General features: G+C 40.4%; 2 non-coding genes across 2 annotated transcripts; both read left to right on the plus strand.

Annotated features, from left to right (window-relative positions):
• Window positions 1-7,668: 7,668 nt before the first annotated feature.
• Window positions 7,669-9,590, plus strand: LOC148165579 (small subunit ribosomal RNA). The gene has a single exon (XR_015771349.1). It is a non-coding gene; the product is annotated as a small subunit ribosomal RNA (ribosomal RNA).
• A 1,616-nt stretch (window positions 9,591-11,206) lies between these two features.
• On the plus strand, window positions 11,207-11,363 carry LOC148165580 (5.8S ribosomal RNA). The gene has a single exon (XR_015771346.1). It is a non-coding gene; the product is annotated as a 5.8S ribosomal RNA (ribosomal RNA).
• The last annotated feature ends 501 nt before the right edge of the window (window positions 11,364-11,864 follow it).

The following is an 11,864-nucleotide window of genomic DNA, read 5'->3' on the forward strand; positions in this document are numbered from 1 at the left end:
TAGATGGCGCCATTTTAGGGTCAGGTCAGGTCAAATTATGCTTAAAATTCAAGAAAAATACGTAAATGAACCCAGAATCTTGTAATTTTTGACATTTATGAAGTTCCAGACCTGACACATAGATGGCGCCATTTTAGGGTCAGTTAGGTCAAATTATGCTTAAAATTCAAGAAAAATACGTAAATTAACCAGAATCTTGTAATTTTTGACATTTCTGAAGTTCCAGACCTGTCATATAGATGGCGCCATTTTTGAGTTAAAATAGGCGCCAAAATTCAAAAACAATATGTAAAATATAGGAAAAAACAGTAATTTTTGACATTTGTGAAGTTCCAGACCTGTCACATAGATGGCGCCATTTTTGAGTCAAAATAGGCGCCAAAATTCAAAAACAATATGTAAAATATAGGAAAAACAGTAATTTTTGACATTTATGAAGTTCCAGACCTGACACATAGATGGCGCCATTTTAGGGTCAGTTAGGTCAAATTATGCTTAAAATTCAAGAAAAATACGTAAATTAACCCAGAATCTTGTAATTTTTGACATTTGTGAAGTTCCAGACCTGTCATATAGATGGCGCCATTTTTGAGTCAAAATAGGCGCCAAAATTCAAAAACAATATGTAAAATAAAGGAAAAAACAGTAATTTTTGACATTTCTGAAGTTCCAGACCTGACACATAGATGGCGCCATTTTAGGGTCAGGTCAGGTCAAATTATGCTTAAAATTCAAGAAAAATACGTAAATTAACCCAGAATCTTCCCAGAATCTTGTAATTTTTGACATTTCTGAAGTTCCAGACCTGTCACATAGATGGCGCCATTTTTGAGTTAAAATAGGCGCCAAAATTCAAAAACAATATGTAAAATATAGGAAAAAACAGTAATTTTTGACATTTGTGAAGTTCCAGACCTGTCACATAGATGGCGCCATTTTTGAGTCAAAATAGGCGCCAAAATTCAAAAACAATATGTAAAATAAAGGAAAAAACAGTAATTTTTGACATTTATGAAGTTCCAGACCTGACACATAGATGGCGCCATTTTAGGGTCAGTTAGGTCAAATTATGCTTAAAATTCAAGAAAAATACGTAAATTAACCCAGAATCTTGTAATTTTTGACATTTCTGAAGTTCCAGACCTGTCATATAGATGGCGCCATTTTTGAGTCAAAATAGGCGCCAAAATTCAAAAACAATATGTAAAATAAAGGAAAAAACAGTAATTTTTGACATTTCTGAAGTTCCAGACCTGACACATAGATGGCGCCATTTTAGGGTCAGGTCAGGTCAAATTATGCTTAAAATTCAAGAAAAATACGTAAATTAACCCAGAATCTCCCAGAATCTTGTAATTTTTGACATTTCTGAAGTTCCAGACCTGTCATTTAGATGGCGCCATTTTTGAGTCAAAATAGGCGCCGAAATTCAAAAACAATATGTAAAATAAAGGAAAAAACAGTAATTTTTTGACATTTCTGAAGTTCCAGACCTGACACATAGATGACGCCATTTTAGGGTCAGGTCAGGTCAAATTATGCTTAAAATTCAAGAAAAATACGTAAATTAACCCAGAATCTTCCAGAATCTTGTAATTTTTGACATTTCTGAAGTTCCAGACCTGTCATTTAGATGGCGCCATTTTTGAGTCAAAATAGGCGCCGAAATTCAAAAACAATATGTAAAATAAAGGAAAAAACAGTAATTTTTGACATTTCTGAAGTTCCAGACCTGACACATAGATGACGCCATTTTAGGGTCAGGTCAGGTCAAATTATGCTTAAAATTCAAGAAAAAATACGTAAATGAACCCAGAATCTTGTAATTTTTGACATTTATGAAGTTCCAGACCTGACACATAGATGGCGCCACTTTTGGGTCAAAATGGGCGCCAAATTTCAAAAAAAATATGTAAATAAAGTAAAAACCAGTAATTTTTGACATTTGTGAAGTTCCAGACCTGTCATATAGATGGCGCCACTAAATTATGTTTTCGACTAACAGGTGGCGATACCAACATTAATAGTTACAGAAAGCTGTAATTTTTTTGACTTTCAAGTTTAGGTAACTGTTCTACAGATGGCGCCAGCATTGCTACAAATACAGGAACCTGTAGTTGTTTTTTGACATTTGACATCTTGACCTAATCTATAGGTCTAAAGATCAGCAATAGAATGGACTTCAAAGTTGATAATAAAGCTTTATTTTTATTATATATCGTAAATGGATTGTGTTTAAGCATAACGTTTGAATGGTTATGCAACCGCTTAAACTAATTGTTGCCGAACTTTCGTCTTTCCTTTGCATTCTTGAATAACGGAAATATAGATGGATTATTTTTGTGCATGAATTTTAAATTGTTATGCAACCATGAAAACACTAATTATTTTCTTTTTCGGAGTTTTTTCAGATTATTGAAAGTCTGACACAAAACCTGTCCGTAACTGCGGCGTTCTCGCCAAACGCTACAGCTTGAAAAATCTAAAATTCGCATAGTCTAAATGTCCGAGAAAAATCGAAATTAAATGAAAACGAACAAAAGTTCGGACCGAACTAACATTAATCGAAAGTGGATGTCATAATTTTAAGTCCCTAACTAAACGGGATCTAAAACCCTTTCGAAACTGTGGCGTTCGAATTTTGATGAAAATTATTCCAAGTCCAAAGTCGGAACTGAAGCGTTCACATTGAACGCTACAGTTTCGAGAATCTATTCGGAACTGAAGCGTTCACATTGAACGCTACAGTTTCGAGAATCTATTCGGAACTGAAGCGTTCACATTGAACGCTACAGTTTCGAGAATCTATTCGGAACTGAGGCGTTCACTTTGAACGTTACAGTTTCGAGAATTTATTCGGAACTGAAGCGTTCACATTGAACGTTACAGTTTCGAAAGGACAAATTAACAAAGACCAAAGTCCGAGAAAAATTGAAATTAAATGAAAATGAACAAAAGTTCGGACCGAACTAACATTAATCGAAAGTGGATGTCATAATTTTAAGTCCCTAACTGAACGGGATCTAAAACCCTTTCGAAACTGTGGCGTTCGAATTTTGATGAAAATTATTCTAAGTCCAAAGTCGGAACTGAAGCGTTCACATTGAACGCTACAGTTTCGAAAATCTATTCGGAACTGAAGCGTTCACACTGGCGATTGCTTATGCAACCATGAAAGCACAAATATGAAACGCTACAGTTTCGAAAACTCATTCGGAACTGAAGCGTTCACACTGGCGATTGTTTATGCAACCATGAAAGCACAAAAATGAAACGCCACAGTTGCGAAAACTCATTCGGAACTGATGCGTTTACACCGAACGCTACAGTTTTGAAACCTCGTTCGGAACTGATGCGTTCAAAAATGTCGAAATTTTTACAAGTCCAGTTTCGGAACTGTAGCGACTGCATGGACTTAGCGCGAAAAGGACACATTCAGTGGGAACTGTAGCGGTAGGGACCCGTAAAAAAAGTAAAAAAAATAATAAAATATTTTATTTTTTGCTTTTTACCTTCCGTATACACAATTTTTTTTTTTTTTTTTTTTTTTTTTTTTTTTAAGTCCAAATTGGGAACTGTAGCGGTCAACAGAAAAAAAAACTTTTTCCATCAACCACATACAATTCCCATTTTTAATATAATATTATTATTTATATTAATATTATAATTATTCATAATATATTACTGAACATTTGCTTCTCCTCAGTTTCGTTCTTTGGTTTCCAATATCATTCACTCGATCATATTTAATTCAAGCTTGTTATCGGAGGAGAAACAAGTCTTTCACAATTTTCACCAGTTCTGCTTACCATGTGACGGATCTTTTGTTTTTCAACGGGCGGAACAATAATCGAGATTTTTACTGCTTGGTGTTTCGGGCTTTGTGTTTTATTTTATAGATCCGTCACATTATTCAAGTAAATTATTCAATTCAATTTGTCGTCTGCATTAGAGTCAAGATTATTAATTTCATCTCATTTGCAGACGACTTTGGATAAGAGCACTGGGTGGTCACGTTTTTTAACTAGCGGTGAATTAGCTAATTCGTTCGCAAAATGCACGTTACAGGCGGACTAATTCACATTTCGCTATTCATCGAGAAATTTTTATTCACAGCGGTATATTGTCTTTCTAGAGACTTACCACTTTTTATTCATCGATGTATTTTTATTTTTAATTTAGCATAATATCATTAAACGGGGTCGCGATGTACGAGAGGTAACAGATCGTACGGACGCGCACATTTGATTTCATGTCAATCCATTCATCGTGCGTACTTGTCCGTCATCGCTGCCACTTACCATCACTACTCCCTATATATGCCACCGCGGCAGCGATCAGCTCTGAATCGCTCGATGCGTGAAACGATCGAAATCCCATAGTGCGCCGGCCGCTCGCTATGGGCGAGGGGTAGAGTAAAACGGTCTGATCGCTCGGTGCAAAAGTCCGTTTGGGTACTTAGAGACGGAATTTAAAATTCTGATTTCGCAGATCAATTTCAAGGATTATTAGGACTCGAATGCTGTCGACCATGTTTTGTAAAAAAAGTTTTTTACGTTTTTACGGCAATTTGACTGAACGCTACAGTTTCGAAAAAAAGTCGGAACTGTGGCGTTCGATCGAAATTTTTCCAAGTCCGAAGTCGAAACTGTAGCGGTCGACCAAAATTTTTCTAAGTCCGATTCGAAACTGAGGCGTTCGACCGAAATTTTTCCAAGTCCAATTCGAAACTGTAGCGTTCGAACAAAATTTTTCTAAGTCCGAAGTCGAAACTGTAGCGTTCGGCGCTCATTCGTCTAAGTCCGAACTCGGAAGTGTAGCGGTTGACAAATTTACATTGACCAAAAGTCCGAGAAAAATCGAAATTAAATCCAAACGAACAAATGTTTGGGTCGAACTAGCATCGATAGAAGGTAGATTTTATAATTTCAAGCTCCTAATTAAACGGGATCTAAAACCCTCTGGAAACTGAGGCGTTCGAAATTTTGATGAAAATTTTTCTAAGTCCGAAATAGGAACTGTGGCGGTCGAGCGAAATTTTTCTAAGTCCGTAGTCGAAACTGAGGTGTTCGAATTTTTGATAAAAATTTTTCTAAGTCTCATGTTGGAACTGTGGCGGTCGAGCGAAATTTTTCCAAGTCCGAAGTCGAAACTGTAGCGTTCGAACGAAATTTTTCTAAGTCCGAAGTCGAAACTGTAGCGTTCGGCGCTCATTCGTCTAAGTCCGAAGTCGGAAGTGTAGCGGTTGACAAATTTACATTGACCAAAAGTACGAGAAAAATCGAAATTAAATGCAAACGAACAAATGTTTGGGTCGAACTAACATCGATAGAAGGTAGATTTTATAATTTCAAGCTTCTAATTAAACGGGATCTAAAACCCTCTGGAAACTGAGGCGTTCGAAATTTTGATGAAATTTTTCTAAGTCCGAAATAGGAACTGTGGCGGTCGAGCGAAATTTTTCTAAGTCCGTAGTCGAAACTGAGGTGTTCGAATTTTTGATAAAAATTTTTCTAAGTCTCATGTTGGAACTGTGGCGGTCGAGCGAAATTTTTCCAAGTCCGAAGTCGAAACTGTAGCGTTTCGAACGAAATTTTTCTAAGTCCGAAGTCGAAACTGTAGCGGTCGACCAAAATTTTTCTAAGTCCGATTCGAAACTGAGGCGTTCGACCGAAATTTTTCTAAGTCCAATTCGAAACTGTGGCGGTCGAGCGAAATTTTTCTAAGTCCGAAGTCGAAACTGTAGCGTTCCGGCGCTCATTCGTCTAAGTCCGAAGTCGGAAGTGTAGCGGTTGATAAATTTACATTGACCAAAAGTCCCAGAAAAATCGAAATTAAATGCAAACGAACAAAAGTTACGGTCGAACTAACACCAAACAAGGGTGGCTGTGATAATTTCAAACCCCTAACTAAACGGGATCTAAAACCCTCTGGAAACTGAGGCGTTCGAAATTTTGATGAAAATTATTCTAAGTCCGAAGTCGGAACTGAGGTGTTCGGTCGAAATGCCGTAAAAACGTAAAAAATATTTTTTTCAAAACACCGTTAACGGCATTCGAGTCCTAATGACCCTTGAAATTGATCTGCGAAATCAGAATTTTAAAATTCCGTCTCTAAGTACCCAAACGGACTTTTGCACCGAGCGATCAGACCGATTTACCCGACCCCTCGCCCATAGCGAGCGGCCGGCGCGCTATGGGATTTCGACCGTTTCGCGCATCGAGTGATTCAGAGCTGAACGCTGCCGGCGCTGGCATATATAGGGATAGTAGTGGTGGTATGTAGCAGCGGACAAAAGCGTACGATCGAAATGTGATTTTATGTGCGTCCGATTATCTTGTTACCTCTCGTACACCGCGACTTACCCGTAGTTGGGACGATGGCCGGAATGTGTACCCTGTGGACCCACCATCGTTTGAGGGATGACAAATCTTGCCATTGACCATGCACAGCGAGATTGCGGATGCGGCGAGCGTTTCTATGTTAGCGGTCCAAATGCAATCAAAGATTTTATGTGTTCGTGTCAGAACGACCAAAAATTAACAAATGCGTCAACTCACTAAAGTCCGAGCGAGAATTTTGAAATAAATAAAATTTCATAAACTCGTAACGTGTGAATATTTCTAAAGAGAAATCTCACAATAAACCGTCGCTTTCAATCTAGCGAAGAGTATGGAGAATGTTTGAACTTTTGCTTGTCGACGACGATATTTTTTCTTTACGATAAAATTTCAAGTCGATGTGCCCAAAAATCTCTAAATTTTGAACTGGGAAATTATTTCTTCGTCCGATGAATCGCATTGATCTCTGTTTTTGACGAAAAAAAGACGGATAAAATGCAGCATTCAATCAAGGATATAAAATAAAAGAAAAATTTCCGTAAAAACTATATTACAATGGAGGATTATGTTTCTACTTTTCGTCCGATGAGTCGCAACAAAAATAAGTAATCCATCCGTCGTTGTTCGTTTAGTCGATCTGAATGCACTGTAAAAATTTATTAAAGTAAAATGTTACGTTTGCATTTCATGAATTTTGACAAACGTGTACCGAAATGTGTACAAATTATTTATTTCGACGACGACGACAACTTAGAACGGATGAATAAAATTAATTGTTGCAAGATTCAAACAAGGATGAAAAAGTCATAGAAAATTATTCCGTAACCATGATATTGGATTATTTTTTCTTCACTCTCTCCTCCGATGAGTCGCAACAAATAAAAATCCATAAATCAATTCATCCGTCGTTGTTCGTTTAGTCGATCTGAATGCACTGTAAAAATTTATTAAAGTAAAAATGTTACGTTGCATTTCATGAATTTTGACAAACGTGTACCCCGAAGTGTGTACAAATTATTTATTTCGACGACGACGACAACTTAGAACGGATGAATAAGAATAAAATTGTTGCAGGAGATTCAATCAAGGATGATGTGAAAAAAATGTCGAAAAATTTTCCATCCAGAAAGATCGCGTGGCGTTACGTCTCTTCTTACGAGGTTTTCGTTTCGCAGACACGCACACTTTCTTCAAAACAATAATAGGAAAGTGTTCAGTTTTTTATAAGAGCAGCAGGTGTCTTTCCGAAATTCTACGATTATTGTAGCTTATATGACTAGAAGGAAAGAAAGACTAAAACTCTCTTATTTTAAAACAAGAACGCAGTTCCCTGGTTGATCCTGCCAGTAGTCATATGCTTGTCTCAAAGATTAAGCCATGCATGTCTCAGTACAAGCCAAATTAAGGTGAAACCGCGAAAGGCTCATTAATCAGTTATGGTTCCTTAGATCGTACCCACATTTACTTGGATAACTGTGGTAATTCTAGAGCTAATACATGCAAACAGAGCTCCAACCGGAAACGGAAGGAGCGCTTTTATTAGATCAAAACCAATCGGTGGCGGTCTCCGTCATCGTACAACTTGGTGACTCTGAATAACTTTACGCTGATCGCACGGTCTCGCACCGGCGACGCATCTTTCAAATGTCTGCCTTATCAACTGTCGATGGTAGGTTCTGCGCCTACCATGGTTGTAACGGGTAACGGGGAATCAGGGTTCGATTCCGGAGAGGGAGCCTGAGAAACGGCTACCACATCCAAGGAAGGCAGCAGGCGCGCAAATTACCCACTCCCGGCACGGGGAGGTAGTGACGAAAAATAACGATACGGGACTCATCCGAGGCCCCGTAATCGGAATGAGTACACTCTAAACCCTTTAACGAGGATCAATTGGAGGGCAAGTCTGGTGCCAGCAGCCGCGGTAATTCCAGCTCCAATAGCGTATATATTAAAGTTGTTGCGGTTAAAAAGCTCGTAGTCGAATCTGTGTCCCGCGCCGCCGGTTCATCGTTCGCGGTGTCAACTGGCGTGCCGCGGGACGTCCTGCCGGTGGGCTTAGCTCGAGAGGGCGGCCCAACTCAATCCCGCCGCGGTGCTCTTCATTGAGTGTCGAGGTGGGCCGGCACGTTTACTTTGAACAAATTAGAGTGCTTAAAGCAGGCTAAAACTTCGCCTGAATACTGTGTGCATGGAATAATGGAATAGGACCTCGGTTCTATTTTGTTGGTTTTCGGAACCCCGAGGTAATGATTAATAGGAACGGATGGGGGCATTCGTATTGCGACGTTAGAGGTGAAATTCTTGGATCGTCGCAAGACGGACAGAAGCGAAAGCATTTGCCAAAAACGCTTTCATTGATCAAGAACGAAAGTTAGAGGTTCGAAGGCGATCAGATACCGCCCTAGTTCTAACCATAAACGATGCCAGCTAGCGATCCGCCGACGTTCTTCCGATGACTCGGCGGGCAGCTTCCGGGAAACCAAAGCTTTTGGGTTCCGGGGGAAGTATGGTTGCAAAGCTGAAACTTAAAGGAATTGACGGAAGGGCACCACCAGGAGTGGAGCCTGCGGCTTAATTTGACTCAACACGGGAAACCTCACCAGGCCCGGACACCGGAAGGATTGACAGATTGAGAGCTCTTTCTTGATTCGGTGGGTGGTGGTGCATGGCCGTTCTTAGTTGGTGGAGCGATTTGTCTGGTTAATTCCGATAACGAACGAGACTCTAGCCTGCTAAATAGGCGTATTTCGACATCCCAAAGGCCCGTCGATCCTGGGTTCGCCCGGTGGTCGTGCGCGGTTTTTACTGTCGGCGTACAAACAATTCTTCTTAGAGGGACAGGCGGCTTCTAGCCGCACGAGATTGAGCAATAACAGGTCTGTGATGCCCTTAGATGTTCTGGGCCGCACGCGCGCTACACTGAAGGAATCAGCGTGTCCTCCCTGACCGAGCGGTCCGGGTAACCCGCTGAACCTCCTTCGTGCTAGGGATTGGGGCTTGCAATTGTTCCCCATGAACGAGGAATTCCCAGTAAGCGTGAGTCATAAGCTCGCGTTGATTACGTCCCTGCCCTTTGTACACACCGCCCGTCGCTACTACCGATTGAATGATTTAGTGAGGTCTTCGGACCGGTACGCGATGGCGTTTCGACGTCGTCGATGTCGCTGGGAAGATGACCAAACTTGATCATTTAGAGGAAGTAAAAGTCGTAACAAGGTTTCCGTAGGTGAACCTGCGGAAGGATCATTAACGTGTCCTCGTACACACGAATTTTGACATATGTATAATTTATTATTATGCATTTTTATTTGATCGTGTCGATGTACACTTTATGTTTTTACAACACCGTCGTCGATGACATGGAGTCGACGGCACGATCTTTTGTCGTGCCGTTGCTTGTTTCTTTTTGAAACACCGTGTGTACGACGTTTTGAACTACGAATCGTACATATTCGGAAAAACAATAGCGTTACGCTGGCCCGCAGCGCCGGTCCTTGCGATCGAGTTTTTCACCTTTTTTGAACGAGAAAAACCGAATTCGCTCGGGCATACGGCTGTTTCTTCGGGTACCTAGATTTTTTGATTTTTTTTGTACTATCTCTCGATCTTTTCCAATGATGGAAAAAAGGAGGGACGCTTTCGGTTTTTCGACCGGATCGCGGAAAGTTGTGAACTCCACCGCGAAAGTCGAAAGACGTTAGAAGTCCTCTTTTTTCGGACACACGGAGAGGATGTAGCAGAGTAGTCGAGAAAGAAGAAAATCGCAGGTGTCGAATTAGGTTACGACTCCGTGGGTTTTAAATGATTTACGCCCGGCTACGGGACCGGCGAGAAACGCTCCCGATTTTACGATTCGCGTGAATGATGTTCGTCGTTAGACGCTTCAAAGAGTTTTTTGAAAGCGCCGTTAAACGAGCGATCACACACACATCACACCTTGCTTTTTTAATGTTTTTGGTAGATGTGGTAAAGTGATTTCGTTAGAAACGGTAAAATTCTCTTTACGGAGCGTACGACTGCACCATTTCAAAATTATATACACCGTCAATCGTCATTAAGTCACGATATAGAACGGTAAACTTGAGGATTTTATGTTAGACGCTCAGTCTGGCACGTCTATAGATTTTTTCGTCAAAATTCACGATCTGTCTTCGGTTTGGCGACGAAAAAATATAGAAAGAAAATTGAAACACGAACACAAAGACCGCCCGCGAAAATCTCTTTTCGCTTACGGCGGATACTAATTCGCTTTTTCATAACGAGTACGATGATGTAATGATGTGTTGATTCCGATCGATCAAAAACCGTCTCTTCGTCACACTTTTTAAAGTGCTTGACACACGCACACTAAATGAAAGACACAATAAAGGAAAACTACCGAAAATGTAGTTTATGAGAGAAAGCAGCATTATTTATTAAAATTATTGCTGAGAAAAAGGAAATTGGCAAATTCCTAATTAAAATCGTATCGAACATGTCCCATCTTCACACATACATGCTCGTACTTTGCGTGTAAAAGCGGAGACCGCGTGAAAAAGAAAAGTGCTTCTTTTTCGGTGCGCGGATACAAATTTGTGTTTGGGTTAATATTTTTTTTAATTTTTTCGTACGCGTAAAACTGAGACCGACGATCGCGTTCCCTTTCAGACGAGAAAGTACGGACGAAAGACAATTAAGAGCGAGAATCATAAATATCCATACCACAACACCGAAATTTTAGACGTGGCACGTTTCGGAACCACGAAGATCATTTTCGTTTCGGATGTACGCACGTACGCAAAAATTTTTGCAAGACGTGTATAGACAGCTGGACGATCGGCATGATCGGGGTTCTTGTGGAACGAGCGTTTAAATTTTAAAAAGATTACCCTGAACGGTGGATCACTTGGCTCGTGGGTCGATGAAGAACGCAGCTAATTGCGCGTCAACTTGTGAACTGCAGGACACATGAACATCGACATTTCGAACGCACATTGCGGTCCTCGGATATAATGTTCCCGGACCACTCCTGGCTGAGGGTCGTGTCAATTTCAAAGACTGCTCGGTTTTCGTTTTCGGACGAAAACGTCGGAGCGTGTTGGATGTGTTGCGACGCGTCGAATAGGTACTCATTAATGTACGTGATCGTCACTTACGTCACGATATAACGACGCACGCCTCGAACGTGTGCCGAGACGTTTACTCGAGCGTGTTTTTTCGTCAAAAAGGACGGGACGGGTATGCTTTGTATTTTTTTTTTACAAAGTCCGTCGGACGTCCACCTTGCGAATCATAAATACGAAAGTGTTTACGTCGGCACATGTTCTTGCGTGGTGTGTCGTAGAATCGTGTGTTTGTGTGCGTTTCTCGTGCAGCGAGTAAATTTGCGCGACATCTTAAGACGCGAAAGCGACCAACTACTACTTGTTGTAGTTGTTGGCTGGTCTTTCGGCGTAGCACGTCCTATTTCTTCAACATGTCGTCATTTAAAAAAAAAAATGGCGTTTTAAGGTTGAGAACGTTATAGACGGTCGTCGTGTCCGA

The sequence above is a fragment of the Gnatocerus cornutus genome, unplaced genomic scaffold (assembly GCF_029298725.1).
Source record: "Gnatocerus cornutus isolate USDA-ARS CGAHR unplaced genomic scaffold, icGnaCorn1.1 ctg00000276.1, whole genome shotgun sequence".
In the NCBI taxonomy this organism is placed as follows: domain Eukaryota; kingdom Metazoa; phylum Arthropoda; class Insecta; order Coleoptera; family Tenebrionidae; genus Gnatocerus; species Gnatocerus cornutus.